Source organism: Ochlerotatus camptorhynchus, unplaced genomic scaffold (assembly GCF_037179485.1).
Source record: "Ochlerotatus camptorhynchus isolate MF236.1 unplaced genomic scaffold, CSIRO-AGI_Acam_v1.1 ptg000124l, whole genome shotgun sequence".
In the NCBI taxonomy this organism is placed as follows: Eukaryota; Metazoa; Arthropoda; class Insecta; order Diptera; family Culicidae; genus Ochlerotatus; species Ochlerotatus camptorhynchus.
Window position 1 is genome coordinate 377,630 of NW_027040614.1, and position 14,458 is coordinate 392,087.

Here is a 14,458-nt window from a genome sequence, read left to right on the forward strand (position 1 = left end):
TCATTTTAATAAAATTTTAAGGCATTTTAACGGAATTATGCGCAATTTCCTAGAGCCTTTCAAGGCCATTTTTACAAAGTACTTGAGTACTTAGGAAATAGTGAAGAGGATTTCAAAATAATTCTGACCTTACCTACAAAGCAGTTTAAGGGAATTATTTGAAGAGTGTGTCGGTCGTTCTGTGTGCACCAAGAAAATTATTAAAAATATTGGACACAAAATTATGCCAATTCTTGGGAATTATTAGCAGTTTAAGGGAATTGTGGAATTGGAGAGTAATTTATAAGAGATTACAAGAAGTAATGCTATGAACTCTTAGAATGTTACTGGACAAGTTTGAATATTATCAAGATTATTTTAGGGGAATGCAGAAAATAAGTATGGTGAAATTCTAGGACCATTCAAATGAAGTTAAAAAAAAAGGGCGAAAATATCCTGTGAAGAGTTCCAAGTAAATTCAGACCAACAAAATTGTTCATGATTTGGGACCCAGGAAAAATAGAAATTCCGGAATTTATAATCATTTCAAGATCCTGACGCTATCAGATTTTCATTTTAGTAATATAATACAACTATTCTTTGGCCTAAAATTATTCGTAACGGTCATGCGAATAGTGGAGTTACCCGTAGTTTAGGTAAACTTTGTGTGAGTACCACGATGTTAGGCTTTGGTTCCCACTTCAGCCAGGTGAATTTTGCTTCAAAACAAAATTGCCTACATCTCTATAGGGAGTTGTGTGTTGCATGATGTCAAGAATTAAATTGTAAATCTGATCAACCTCAGGGTAATATTAGAATTGTTTAGAAGTAATAAAATCTTTATATTCTGGTACTGCATCCAATAGTAAGGACTACATCGACTATTAACCACTTCATTCGAGCAGTTAAAATGACGTTGGTAGTGGTAGTACTTGAACTTTGAAATAAAACATTATTTTGAAATTGTTTCTTTTAGAACCACGAGAAAAGAAGCCAACATTTGTGCGTTTCATAAAAAATAGAAATTAGTTGGTCCAGTTTTGTGAAATCGCTGGTAGAAAGTCACACCAAAACTGCTTGACAAAGTGATCAATTAGTAAAAAAATCCATCCCATCAAATTTGCTTAATTCTTTGCTTTTCATTCGTTTTAAAAAAAATACAGTTTAAAAAACAATTCTAAAAAAATTTTCTGCAGTATGTTGCCCACATTTAATTCAATTTTTGAACTGCTGCGTAATGGATATTAAAACTTTTTTGGGCACACTGTGTCAATACTTTTCAATTTTTGGATGATTTAGCAATGCTAACAAGTTATTTGCTTTATATAATTTATTTGTAATATGTAATTCATAACTATTCTAGTACTTTAAATAAATTCCAGATGATCATGCTGACCGGTTTTTACGGGAGATTGGCACATCAATTTGATTTCAATAACATTCCCTAGTAGCACATATGTCACAAATAGGTTGTGGAAACTCCTATACGACTTATTCTAGTCATAAACAAGTTTCTGCAACTGTTGGTATCGGACATGTGCTACTCGGGTTATGTTAAAACAGGATTTTTCGGAGCATTCCAGATTTTTTTCCAGATTTTATATTTTAACTGGTCCGGATTTTTCTGAAAATGACCTGGCAACGCTGGCTGGAGATGAAGGAGACCGAAAATTAAACTCTGGTTTCCTGGTCAAATTTCGGTGGAGGGCTGGTAAGTTGGGGCACCCACAAGCAGTCTTGCGTTGCATTTTCTTCAACAGAAGCCGAGTTTGCGGCCTTGGCTCAGCGATGCCAGGAGCTGTTATGGATGCGGAAGCTGATAAAGGATATCAACGAGGAACCAGCATATCCAATCGTTGTGTGGGTGGACAGCCAATCCTGCATCAAAATGGTTGACACGAAGCATGCGTTTACCAGAGATCTATGTCTACAAGGGATTATCGATTTGCGGTATCTACCAACCGCTCACATGGAATCCGATCTGATGACTAAGCCATTGGACCGGGTGAAGCTGGAAAGACATCGAAATGCGCTTGGCGTTCAAGGAAATCTGGAAGGCAATCGTTGACTTCGTTGAGGAGGAGTGTTGAGTGCAGATTCAAACTGCATACAACGAAGCAACCTAGAATAAGTATCCATTCAATCATAGCAAGCATTATAATCAGCTGAAATAAATTATCTTCAGTCGTTGTTGATTACTCCATTAAACCAGTTCAAGAGCCACATGTGAAAAGGGCATACAAGCTTTTTGTAAACAAACCTTTGTAGGCCCTTTTCTCACCCACCGAGAGTTGCTCACGCAAACTAACAACATCATCGGGAAGGGTAAAGATTCCCCTACCCGATGATGATAATGGTTTGCGTTGGTGTCATATCGGTGGCGAGAAAAGGGCATAATAAGGTTTGTTTACAAAAAGCTTGTATGCCCCTTTCACATGTTGTTCTTGAGTTGGGTTTTCTCTTATTTGCGCTTTACAACAATTCAGTATATTTACCTTTGACAAGAGCCATCACTCCCACCGTATGTTTGGCCAAAATCGTCTCTCCGTTCTTTGCAACGGCGATCTCCACTAGGGGGTTTCAGCGGCTCCAGCTTGTTAACCAGCGCCCTCTCATTCACCATATGGTTTGAACAGTCGCTACTGCTCGCTCCTACAAAACAAACACCACCTGTAGATATTTGTTTCACATTCTTTTCACTTTTCCTCTTCTTCAGGCATTCAGCCAGCTTATGGCCTTCTTGCTTGCAGCCGAAACACTTTATCACTTTCTTCTTGCTGTCCTGCATGCAGCCCAAAAACGCAGCCAAATCTATTTTTGCCATGGACAACTCGACATCTATTCCTTTTCGTATGACCTCTTCGTCAAGCAAGTGACATTTGACGAATTCCATACTTAAATTGGCTGCTGGTAATGGTCTCGAGTGCCGTTACCAACCACCGTAGAAAACGACGGTCTCAACGTGAGCAGCAAGTGGCAAATGATAGCAAGCTCATTGATTTTCGCTCCAGTCAACCGGAACAAGCCGAGGTGAATTCGAGTGTGGAAACAAAATGGTTTGTGTTTTAGCTGCATTGATACAAATCTTCCAGCTCTTGAAAAAGTCGGACAGAACATCCAGGCCTGATTGTAGTTTACTCGCCAGAGCACGGATTACTCGACCCTTATAGATGATGGAGGTGTTTGTGTTATCTGCGAACATTGACAGGATACCACCACCCGGCAGGGGAGGAACGTCTGACGTGAAAATGTTGAATAGAATAGGCCCAAGCAGGCTACCGTTGAACGTATCAGAGGGGACATTGTTCAAGTAGACCTGGAATTGATCTGTCCGACAAGTAGTTTTTGATGATCTTCATGAGGTAGATCGGAAAGTTGTATCGATGCAGCTTGTACACTAGGCCATCATACCAGACATTGTCGAACGCCTTCTCGACGTCCAACAATGCCATGGCAGATGTATTGGAAACGGACTTGTTCCGCTTGATGATGTTAGTAAACCGTACGAGTTGGTGGATGGTAGAGTGGCCTTTCCTAAACCCGAATTGCTCTTTGAGAAAGATGTTATTATCATTTTAAAACACCAGCAGACGGCTGAGTATCAACTTTTCGAATAGCTTCGAGATGGAGGACCAGAGGCTGATGGGGCGATAGCTTTTGGCCATGGTAGAATCTTTGTCAGGCTTGCGTATTGGAATAACTTTGGCTAACTTCCAGCATGCAGGAAAGTAGCCAAGCTCCAAACATTTGTGGAAGATAACGGTAAGATGGTTGAAGAAGTCAATACTCAAGTTTTTCAACTCGAGGTTGACTACACCATCCATACCCGCGGCCTTCATGTTTTTAGTGGTTCTAATAGCTGCTATCACCTCATCAGCCGATATTCTACTATCATCATGCACTACTACAGGGGTGTCAGCAACTCTAGACATTGCCTCCAGTACGGCGGTTATGTGAAATCACAAAATGTTGGCCAAGAGCCAACAAACAATGTGTGCTGATTAAAGGCTGAATAAGCAATTCTATAGCTGAAGAAGCATATTTTTGCCTGAATAAGCTCTTATTCTGCTTCCAATGTTTGTTGGGTTGGCCTTTTCAACTGGGGTTATGAGTAGGGATGGGTCCGAGTTCTGATCAACTGAGAAAAGCGGATGGATCGGTCTCGACTTATTTTTCAAAATTTTGGTCATCTTCCAAAATGGTTTTGCACAATCTAGGAGAGAGCGAATCTTGTTGGCAAAACCGTTATTTCTGAGTTCCAACTTCCTGGCCTGGATAATTTTGGTTAGCCTATTGACATTGGTCTTCATGTGGTGCAGCCCAGAACGCTGGAACTGCCTACGAATGGTGTTACGGAGCCTGATAAGATCTTTGGTTGGGCTGTCAAGGTTCAGAGTATGACTCACCTGTCTGGATGCTGGTACGTGTTGCTCCCTGGCACGATATATCGCCTCTTCGATGGTTTACAGACACCAATCGACTTCTTCGAACGACTCCGGTAGGACGTCGTAGTCGATTGCTGTGTCCACACAGCGCCGATACTGCTGCCAGTTGACACGATGGTAATTTCGCCGGGAAACTTGAAACCTATTGGCCGAGGAACCTACTTCGGCCACCACCGGATAGTGGTCCGAGCTCAGTTCCTGATAGGCGATAGGTTGAGAGATGCTGTAGTGGACTTCCTGCAGATCGTTGTATAATATTGTGCCGTTCTGGTTTCGCCGACTATTGCCCCAGGCTTGACGTTCAGGTTTAGCGTTCAGGTCGCCAGCGATGACGAAATTTTGCCGCCGTTGTGTTAGCTTGATGGTGTCTCTTCGGAGGTCTGCGGCCGAGCCGTCCCCAATGTTGGTTTGCTTGCGGTAGTAGACCACGATGATGGTGATTAGACCAAGCAATGTGCTCACCTCAACTCCGATGGCTTCGATAGTTTTCAGCTGGAAGCTTGGCAGTAGCTGGCAGCTGATGTTCCGTCTCGCAGCGACGGCTACTCCTCCTTCCCCGGAGTTGGTGCGGTCAAGCCTTACGAGCCGAAAGTCGGGAAGGGAGACGTTCAGCTCAGGCTTCAAGTGAGTCTCGGTGATGACGGCTATGTCGATGTGCCGTTCGTTGAGAAAGTCAACAAACTCGATGTTTCCAATTTACGATCTTGATGGCTTCACGGTGACAAGGGACAGGGCAGCATGTAGCTGTTCAGATCGAGTCTTGCAGGTGCGCATGATGATGATGACCTCGGCCACGAGCGTCACAAGTTCCTCCGAGGTGATCAGAGATTCGTCGACAGGCTCACCTGAGACAGCACCAGCGTATGATAAACCAGGGGCGGTGGCTCGCAGGATTGGCTTGTTGGTTGTTGAGCGGAAGCGGGGCTAGTTTCGGAACATGTCGACGGGGCTGGAGAGCTGGGTACTGGACTTCCGTGAATACAGGAGGCGAACGATGATTACGGAGGCGACCGGGCTGATTGTTTATTGTAGCCTTCCGACGGATATTCATGAACTCCACTCGCTTGGGACGTCCGCGATTGGAGGCTTGGTGGTTTCCACCGCAGTTGACACACTTTGATTCAATGTCATCATCTTGCTCACAGGACGCAGTTGAGTGAGTTCCAGCACACTTGCCGCAGTTTCTCTTCATATGGCAGTTTTTGGTGCCATGGCCATAGGAGAGGCAGTTCATGCACTGCGTTACATCAAGATGTTGGGGTTTGTAATGCTCCCATCTGATAATGACCTGAAACAGGTCCCGGATTTTGGATCTCAGAGCCGCAGACTGGTGGATTCCTTCGTGAAATGCACCATAAACAACTGGTCACGGAAGCTGATGTTGTGGTTGGAATGCCGGTTCATCGGTTACACTGCCTTGAGTCCAAGCCGGATTTCACCGCAGCCGCCTCGAACGACGGTAATCCACGCAAAACCACCTTCAGTGGCTTGCTCGATGGCAGATCATGCGTGAAGAAGTTCACATTGTTGTCCTTCAGGAAACATCCTATTTGTTTGTACTCCTCCAGGCTGGAGCACATGATTTTGGTACCGATGCTGCAAAGCTTGAAGCGAGGCAGCAGCTTGTGTTTTGCCAGTTCGGCAAACTGGTTGGCTTGCAGTACTCGTTTTCCGGCGTCATCCTGCGACGTGCTGGGCTTGATTAGCACCTTCTTTGAAGGATCCGCTGCTGACTCATTGGCACGTTTACGCACCATTTGTTTCGTGTTTGCAAGTTCAAGTAAACTGGCCGGAACGCGAGAAGGTGGCGACACTTCCCCGGCGCAACGCGACAGCACAAAACGAAACAAAATCGAAACGGGAACTCAAGCGAAAATACGGACTGAACAGCTCAACAGTCGAGCAAAGAATCATCAGATGGCAGAAACTTGACTTTTTTTTGGGATGGAAACTTGACTTTAAATGATCTTTATTTCTTGTATTTGTGTGGTTTGTATGTATGACTTATCAAGTGACACAGACGCGTCTTTTCAACTTTAGTTCTTTTGAATTTCAATTATTATTAGTTACAGTTCCTAGTTCATGCAGCAGCTCTATCAAACATAACCTTACCCGACTATAGCTCATCTCTCGGCTCATCTAGCCGGTTAATCATTGTCGAAAAAATGAATAACTATGGAATACGGCATTGCAATTCCCAAATAAGGATATAATTACAAATGCTAACCATTTATTGAGATTTGATTTTAAATGAGTTTTATAAATTAGGAAAAACTAACAAACATTTGTCATCGAGAAAAGCGGCACAGAATATCTGGATAACCTAGAATTATAAGAAAGTTTAAAGTTCAGAAACTCACAATATACTTACTAACTATAGCTGCTGGTAGCATTCGCAATCCAAACAGTTCCGTAGCTGTAACATTTTTAGCGTCAGAATTGTATATTTTGAACAGTTAGCATTTCACTGTTCTGGCACGGAACATAGGAGAATCCACGAACCCCTCATTTTATCTGTCAAACTTTCATAGCGAATCAAAACAAACATCAGGGTGGCCAGACCTACCGATTTACCGATTTTTGGAATGCTTACCGATTCACAGACGAAAGGGCCTGTTCATAAACTACGTAGACAGTTTTTTTTGGATTCTTGATGATTTTGTTTGATTTTATTTATCTGTTAAGTCGCCGGGAAATACCCGCTGGTGATTTGTTTTTTATGATAACTCCTTACTTGAAAACAGGCAAAAACTCACAAACAGGCTGCTTTTTCATGGTATACAGTGTGATAATTCAATAATCAATAAATTATCTCAACATTTAGTGGCAAACCATTCATAAATTTTGGAAACATACAAAAAATTCTATAATCCACATTAAATTTCATATGTAAGCGCCGATTGAAACAATCTTTTCGACGTCACTACAAGGGTGATTGATTAAACGAAAGAAACGAATCGTGCGGAATGAAAGCCGAGGAAAAACTGATTGCACCAATATATTCAGGCCTACAATTCCACACCTTCTATAGACAGGTTTCGCCTCGATAGCTAGCTGCTTGCGGGAACTGATGACCTTGACCAATGTCCAAATAATACTCTTTAACGAATTTTTGATGGCCCTGAAAAGGACCGTTTTGTAGTGATGGTTGAGTAATTCTGAGCTGGGTGTTCAACACGGATGAGGCTGTCGAGTTGTATGTCGTTTGCAGGCAGCCTTTCGTTGCTACTGGAGAACAATTTTCAACGCCACACGCCGAAAGCACTGCTACTGCTGCTTCTTATTTAGATGACCGAACACCACCACATAGTGGTGTGGTCGTTGGGAGCGTGTGGTTCTGAATATGGCGATGAGTGTGCAAAATATTACGCAATTCCATCCTCCCTATTCGCACACGCCCGAGGATCGGAGGCGAATGCCACTTCGACTTGTTTCGTCTACTTACTACTCTCTGACGACTGTGCTGGGGAAGCATCATATGCATGTAGGTAATTGGTGGATTTGTTAGTTAATTCGACGCTTTTGGACAATGCTGGACATTTACCAGTTTTTCAATAGTTCCTTGTTAAAAATCAACATTCGGAAGCCATGTTATCGATGCGTAGCCATATTTCTGATCGATTGGTGATAAAATTATTGAAATTGGACCAGGGGCAGCTGAGTTATTAACGTTCAAAATCTGTCTTAATTTGTTACATGTTCCATTATCGGTTTTCAGAAATCAAAGACGTAGTCCTACGTCAAAAATCAGTCTTCTCTGTTAGAAATTAGGAAAAATATTAGCTAGAAACCTCCCAGAATATTTCCAGCAATTTTTTTCCCTGTAATAACCATGCTTAGTTGAGGAACATTTAAGCCTTGGGCGCTAGAATTTCCCTAAATTAATGCAAGCATTAACCGAAAAATAAATTTTCCCGGTAACCAATTTCCAATTAAACCATCATCAACTATCGATCCGGTTTCCGTGCGATTGTAAAACCAACAAAAAGCAAGACTTTTACCATAGCCCTTCCAACCAACCCATTTGCATATATTTCGGTAAAGGATCCGGAAACCCATTTTCCGGAAAATCCTGGAAAAGACAAAAGTTTGACCAGTCCTTCGCTTCCTTCCCTTCCTTCGCCACACATTCAATAAGATAAATAACACGTTTCACTGAATAACAGTAGAAATTATAATGATTTCTTACCTTTTCTCTCCGAACCTTTGAATTGATTCTCTACCGCTAATGGTTTTCCTGATTCTGCCTGGTTCTCTGCTGCTGAGTTTCTTCCCCGATGCGTGGCACTGCTGAAGGTTAGGAAATTTCGCAATTAATCATCCATTTTAAAGAGTGCTGCTTCAATCTGTTGCAATTTTTCCCGGTGATTCTTCTCAACGGTAAATATGAAGGGACGCTTGAATCGAAAAGATTACACACACACACACACCCACCCATACAGGCAGATACATAATAAGCACGATGACATTACTGCTTCGAGAAGGAAACCCAAGCAGGCGGTGGATACCGATCTTGATGGGTTTCATATTTTCTGCAGGGTAGCGCGAAATTTATGCTTTGATCTCTATGCACGCTACTGTTCCATAAAGGATGATGACACAAATTTTATACGTGGCGTTGCTTGTAGAGGTGGAAATGTGGAAAACGAATGCGAACAGTAGGGATGCTCAGCAAAAATCATTTTGGCAGAACAGAATTTTGACGTTTGGATTTGGTCATTACTCGCGTAACATTTGAAAACGACTTTTGTTAACAAAAGTTGTAAGGACCTTTACACGCGAACCAACTACAACATCGGGTAGGAGAAATGCTCCCCTTTCCGATAGTGGTATGTTACGTCTGATTAGACGTTCGAAACGACTGAGACCTACACACTTAGATTTTTTCGCCGAGATGGGCACCACCGAGCAGCTCGGCATTTTATTTTGCTGGATCTCAGTGAAAAACTTCCCGAGATTCAGCTAACAAACGGGAATTTTGCCGAGATCTCAGCTAACAAACATATTTTTTGCTGAATTTCCAGCAAAATAAAATGCCGAGCTGCTCGGTGGTGCCCATCTCGGCAAAAAAATCTAAGTGTGTACTGAGACGAGCTAAGCCAGATGTCAAAATTTTAATAGGAGCATCCCCCCTTCAAGTTTTAGCGTGTCCAGATTTACGGCACTTAACTACTCGTACAAACAAAAAACAACGTGCAGCCAGGTGTCACCTCCTTGCGCACCAGGGTCCAGCTCTAATCCGTCGCAATTTAATTATCATAATCATTCCCGCTTCTTCTTGGCACGTGCACACGCTCTTTACATCAACGTTTCTTCTTAACCAGGGTTGCTTCCACTCACTTCGCTACACAGTTCACTCTGAGTGAGTGCTCACGAATCATAAAATCGCTGATTATGGCTCACTGAAAGCGAAATTGACTGGTTTAATGTGTCAAACACATGCTTCATAAGGGGTTGCTCAAAAACTGCGTAGACTATGTTTGATAGATTAGCGTAGACAATCGTACATACATTTTTTTTTTAGAAATTTGCATGGACCGTAGACATTTGCCAAATCCACCCTCCTCCCGCCCCCTAAAGTGTATACGTGGTTTATGAACAGCCCCTAACCTCTTCTTGTACTAACAAGTACAATATATCATTACAATATCCAATGATTTAATAATTTCGAAAAAAAAAAAATTATTTATAGCGAAGTGAAAGCAACCCTGTAGCATCACTAATGTACCGCGTGCATACTCTTCATTGTCACACAAAAAAACTTTCCCATCCAGTCTCTTCGTCGACACATCCGCATCTAGTAGTAAGCAGAGCACACCAATTTGCATAAATTCAGGTATCGAACCTCGCAGTCTCGTTATTTTTTTTTACGGACTTCGCTTCTGTCTTTGTTTTCCTCCGAGCTGACAAAGCACAACCAGACAGCCCCAGAAATCAAGGACGAGCCTCCCAAAATGGGGAAAACGAAACTTGCTGCCATTGCCAGCATCCCTGTCCGCACGCCCGTAATCGAGTCTCATCGGCACCTGTTGCTTTTATCACAGAAACCGCACTCACTCACGAGAAAAGGTTGCAAATTTGAATACCCTACCAACTAACTAAGTGGGCCTTGCTTACACTTTGCGTGGCCTACCTGATGGATCACAGCGCAACTAATCGTTCTAATAAATTCGGCACCAAGCAGTCTGGCTTGGCTCTTTTTTTTTTCTCTCCGGGGAAAGCACCACGTACCTATTTAGCTCCTAGCTGTTCCGCCGCGGCTATTAGGATGCCAAATGCCAAACACACTTTTACGACCGTACCGAATCGCTGCCCGACTGCTACTGAACTGATAAGACGCTCCCGTTAACGTTCATATGATGGTCGTAAATTCGGTCCAACACGGCAGCACGCTTCAACTCAGTTCGGGTCCGCTTGCTTCCCGTCTCGTTCGCACACTCTGTTGCCATTGCTGCACGGGGGAGGGGGTGGTGAAAATCGCTTTACTTTCTTCGGGGTGGGTGGTTGACTGGCAAGCTTTTGGGTGGATAAATCTGAAGCTTGCAGGGACGATCAGACCGAATGAAAATTTCGTCAAAAGCGGATTTACTCAAAAGTGAGTTGAAATTTCCGGGCAAATGTCGAAGAAAACCAGGAAAAACTTCTCGAATGTCGGGAAAATCGGGTACACTAATAGACTGATTGAAACCTCTATCGATTTTCCTCATGTTCGAGAAGTTTTTCCTAGAAAAGCCCGGAAAATTTAACTCACATTTGACGAAATTGAGTCGACTCGTGCAGTGGTGAATTACGCCGAGGTTGTGTTGAGCTTTAGTAACGAAGCTTTCATGCGACACGCGAAATTCAGGAGTAGGGATGTCGGACTACTTTTTGATAAATCGAACTAATCGATATATCCTGATTTCCAATCTTTCAAAACATTCTTTTTTAAATGGCTGTATCTATTTTAGATGAATATGTTTCAAGCTGCATTATGTTTCTTTCTCATTCATGCTGGCCTGAAATTCATAATGATAAATAAAATTGGACTAGAATGATGCAATTGCTGAGATCCAGAGACCACGTCCGGCCCGCGGGGCAACGCTGCTATAGACCACTTAAACTTGGCCTCTTGCGGTCATCTTGAAAATCAGCAAAAACTTGCTTGTTTTTTTTTTGATTCGCTATGAAAGCTATCAAACTTTGACAGATAAAATGAGGGGTTAGTGGATTTTCCTATGTTTCGAGGGGTGAATCGATTAGCTTGGGACCGAAGAGAGTACTAGCAACAATCAATACGAAACTAACGATTTTAAATTGGCTCACCACTTGACTAGCCTATTGGTCCCAAGCAAACGATTAACGTATCCCATTCTAGTTGAAATTCTAGTACACGCAATGTTTGTTTTGATTCGCTATGAAAGTTTGACAGATAAAATGAGGGGTTATTGGTTTTACCTATGTTTCGAGGGGTGATTCGACAAGCTTGGGACCGAAGATAGTACCAGAGGTGAGCCAAAAAGTTGAGCACGTTTCTTCGGGACCTACTTGTCTTAGAGTTACCTCTATGGTACTAGAGCTGAGCCAAAAAGTTGAGCACGTTATTTCGGGACCTTATAGTCCTTCCGTGGTGGCCAGTGTCAGCGCTGCCTCAACTTCGGGCACGGCACCCGAAATTGCAACATCAACCCACGCTACAGCTTCTGCACCAAGGACCATGCCTCCTCCGACTGCCCAGATGACAGTCCTGAGGTTATCAAGTGTGTCAACTGTGGCGGTGCTCATCAGGGCTCTGACAGACAGTGCCCCAAACGCGAGGAGTTTAAGCGTATCCGAAAGGATGCATCGACCACCAACCAACCAGGACGTAAGAAAAATAAGTCCCCGACTTTCGGGCCATTCGAACCAACCAGCAACCACGAGTGCAACCCGCTCCCCCCCCCCCCCCCAACCAACGCCCGGTGAACAAATTCCACTCCCCCCTGGATCCTGGAGAACACCGCCAACGCTAGAAGGTATGTACTCGGTGGACGTGTGTTGGAACATGTTCGTCCATGTTACAAAGCGCTTTCCGCAAGTGCACCAACAAGAACGAACAGTTCGAAACTATCGTGAAACTGGCTATGCATTAAGGCGTCTAAACCACTATGTATAGTCACATGGAACGCTTGCCCCTTAAGAGCAAAAACCATCGAGCTTGCAGACTTCCTCCGCAAGCATACCATCGACGTGGGCCTCCTCACCGAGACCCACCTCAAGTCCGGCGACAGTTGCTCGTTGCCGGACCACAACATCATTCGGCTTGATCGTACCAGCTCCAGGGGGGGGGGGGGGAAGGATCTGTCCCATATCCGCACCTCTATCATCGAGGCCCTTGGTGTGGAGGTTGTAACGTGCCAGTGTGGTGTTACTCCCAGCACTGATGAGACCCCCGTCTCCAAGCCTCAGGGTCGGCACACGTTCCTCTGGTACCGCATCACCTTCTTGGGCCAGGGGTGGACGCCTCTACCTGTCCCGTACGCCCCTCGAGTATGGTGACGGACTCGAGGTTTCAACGAACCACAAGGGTAAGTTGACTTGCCTCGATTGGTGGCGCACACTGTAGCTGAGGGATCAGATTCTCGAACTGCGATTCGGACACACTACCGGCGATTGGCGTGGTCGACTCCGGAAAAATACGTTGAGTTCACAAATGTTACGGTAAAACCGCGAGGTCCTGGCTGTCCAATGATACGTGGCAACTTCCTCTACAACTTCTTCAAACTTCCAACTTAGCTCACTTTAGCACTTTAATAGCTTTAGTTTTCACCTTCAAACTATTAATTTTTAGCTTTGACTTTCGCTATGTGACCGTAGTGTATAATGATCACCAGGCTTATCACTGTGCCTCTTGGTGGACGATGACCCCGAACCGTGACCGTCGTACGTGCCACGAATTCTCCACGCAATGGCCCCGATTACGTCACCCCTAAGGACGGCCATTCATGACTGCACACAGCGTGCTCTTGTGGTGGCTAGTGGCATTGTTCTACAGTTTATAGGGAAGTGTCTCCTACTGGCTGCGTTCGTGGGGATTCTGGGACGTTTTACCTTTTACGAACATTTAAACTTTTTCTTGGAATTTAATAACTAAATATACGAAAACTACACGCGATTAATCTCATCAATCTTGGACGCAACACTTACACTTGTTACAAGGTGGAGTCGGCGACTGCATACGTCCAGTTCATCGCCGTCTACTGCCCTCGACAGTGTGCCGCCAGCAGCGGACTAGCGGCTGAATTCAAGAAAGACCTGGCCACCATCACCCGTACCGGTTCCCGCTTCGTTGTTGGAGGAGATCTGAATACTCGCCATGAGGCCTGGCGGAACTACCAGCAGAACCAACCAGAACGGTCGTCTGCTGCCCGACCATTCGCAGCATGGGCTGTACTCCGTTTGGTTCTAGGACGAGCCAACATTCATCTCACCGGCAGGCAACCCATCGACGCTAGACCTGTTTCTTACAAATACCGGCTTGTCCAAGCCTAGAGCCTTGAACGAACTCAGCTCCGACCATCAACCGGTGGTGGCTGAACTGAGATACAACGTAGCTCCTGCTCCAAACCTGCGCAAGGACTACCATCAACAATCAATACGAAACTAACGATTTTAAATTGGCTCACTACTTGACTAGCCTATTGGTCCCAAGCAAACGATTAACGTATCCCATTCTAGTTGAAATTCTAGTACACGCAATGTTTGTTTTGATTAGCTATGAAAGTTTGACAGATAAAATAAGGGGTGTTGGTTTTTCCTATGTTTCGAGGGGTGAATCGATTAGCTTGGGACCGAAGATAGTACCAGAGCTGAGCCAAAAAGTTGAGCACGTTATTTCGGGACCATCTTGTCTTAGAGTTACCTCTATGCTACCATCGCGTAAACTGGGCCCAGTTTGGACGCGTGGTAGACAGGCATATCATCGACAACCCGCCGCTTGACTCCGTGGAGGACATCGACCGAGCGTTGGAGGGACTCCACCAAGCCATAACCGTGGCTGACGAGGCGTGCGTCCG

The 14,458-nt window shown here is 44.2% G+C and overlaps 1 protein-coding gene across 1 annotated transcript in view; it reads right to left on the reverse strand.

The window, feature by feature from the left end:
• Window positions 1-10,718, reverse strand: part of LOC135699992 (ras-related protein Rab-27A-like) — a 117,085-nt gene extending 106,367 nt beyond the window's left edge. The window contains exons 1-2 of the mRNA XM_065220336.1: window positions 10,656-10,718; window positions 8,614-8,711 (exon numbers count right to left, since the gene is read on the reverse strand). The gene's annotated coding sequence lies outside the window, so the exon portion shown is untranslated. The remainder of the gene's footprint in view (window positions 1-8,613; window positions 8,712-10,655) is intronic.
• Window positions 10,719-14,458: the final 3,740 nt, after the last annotated feature.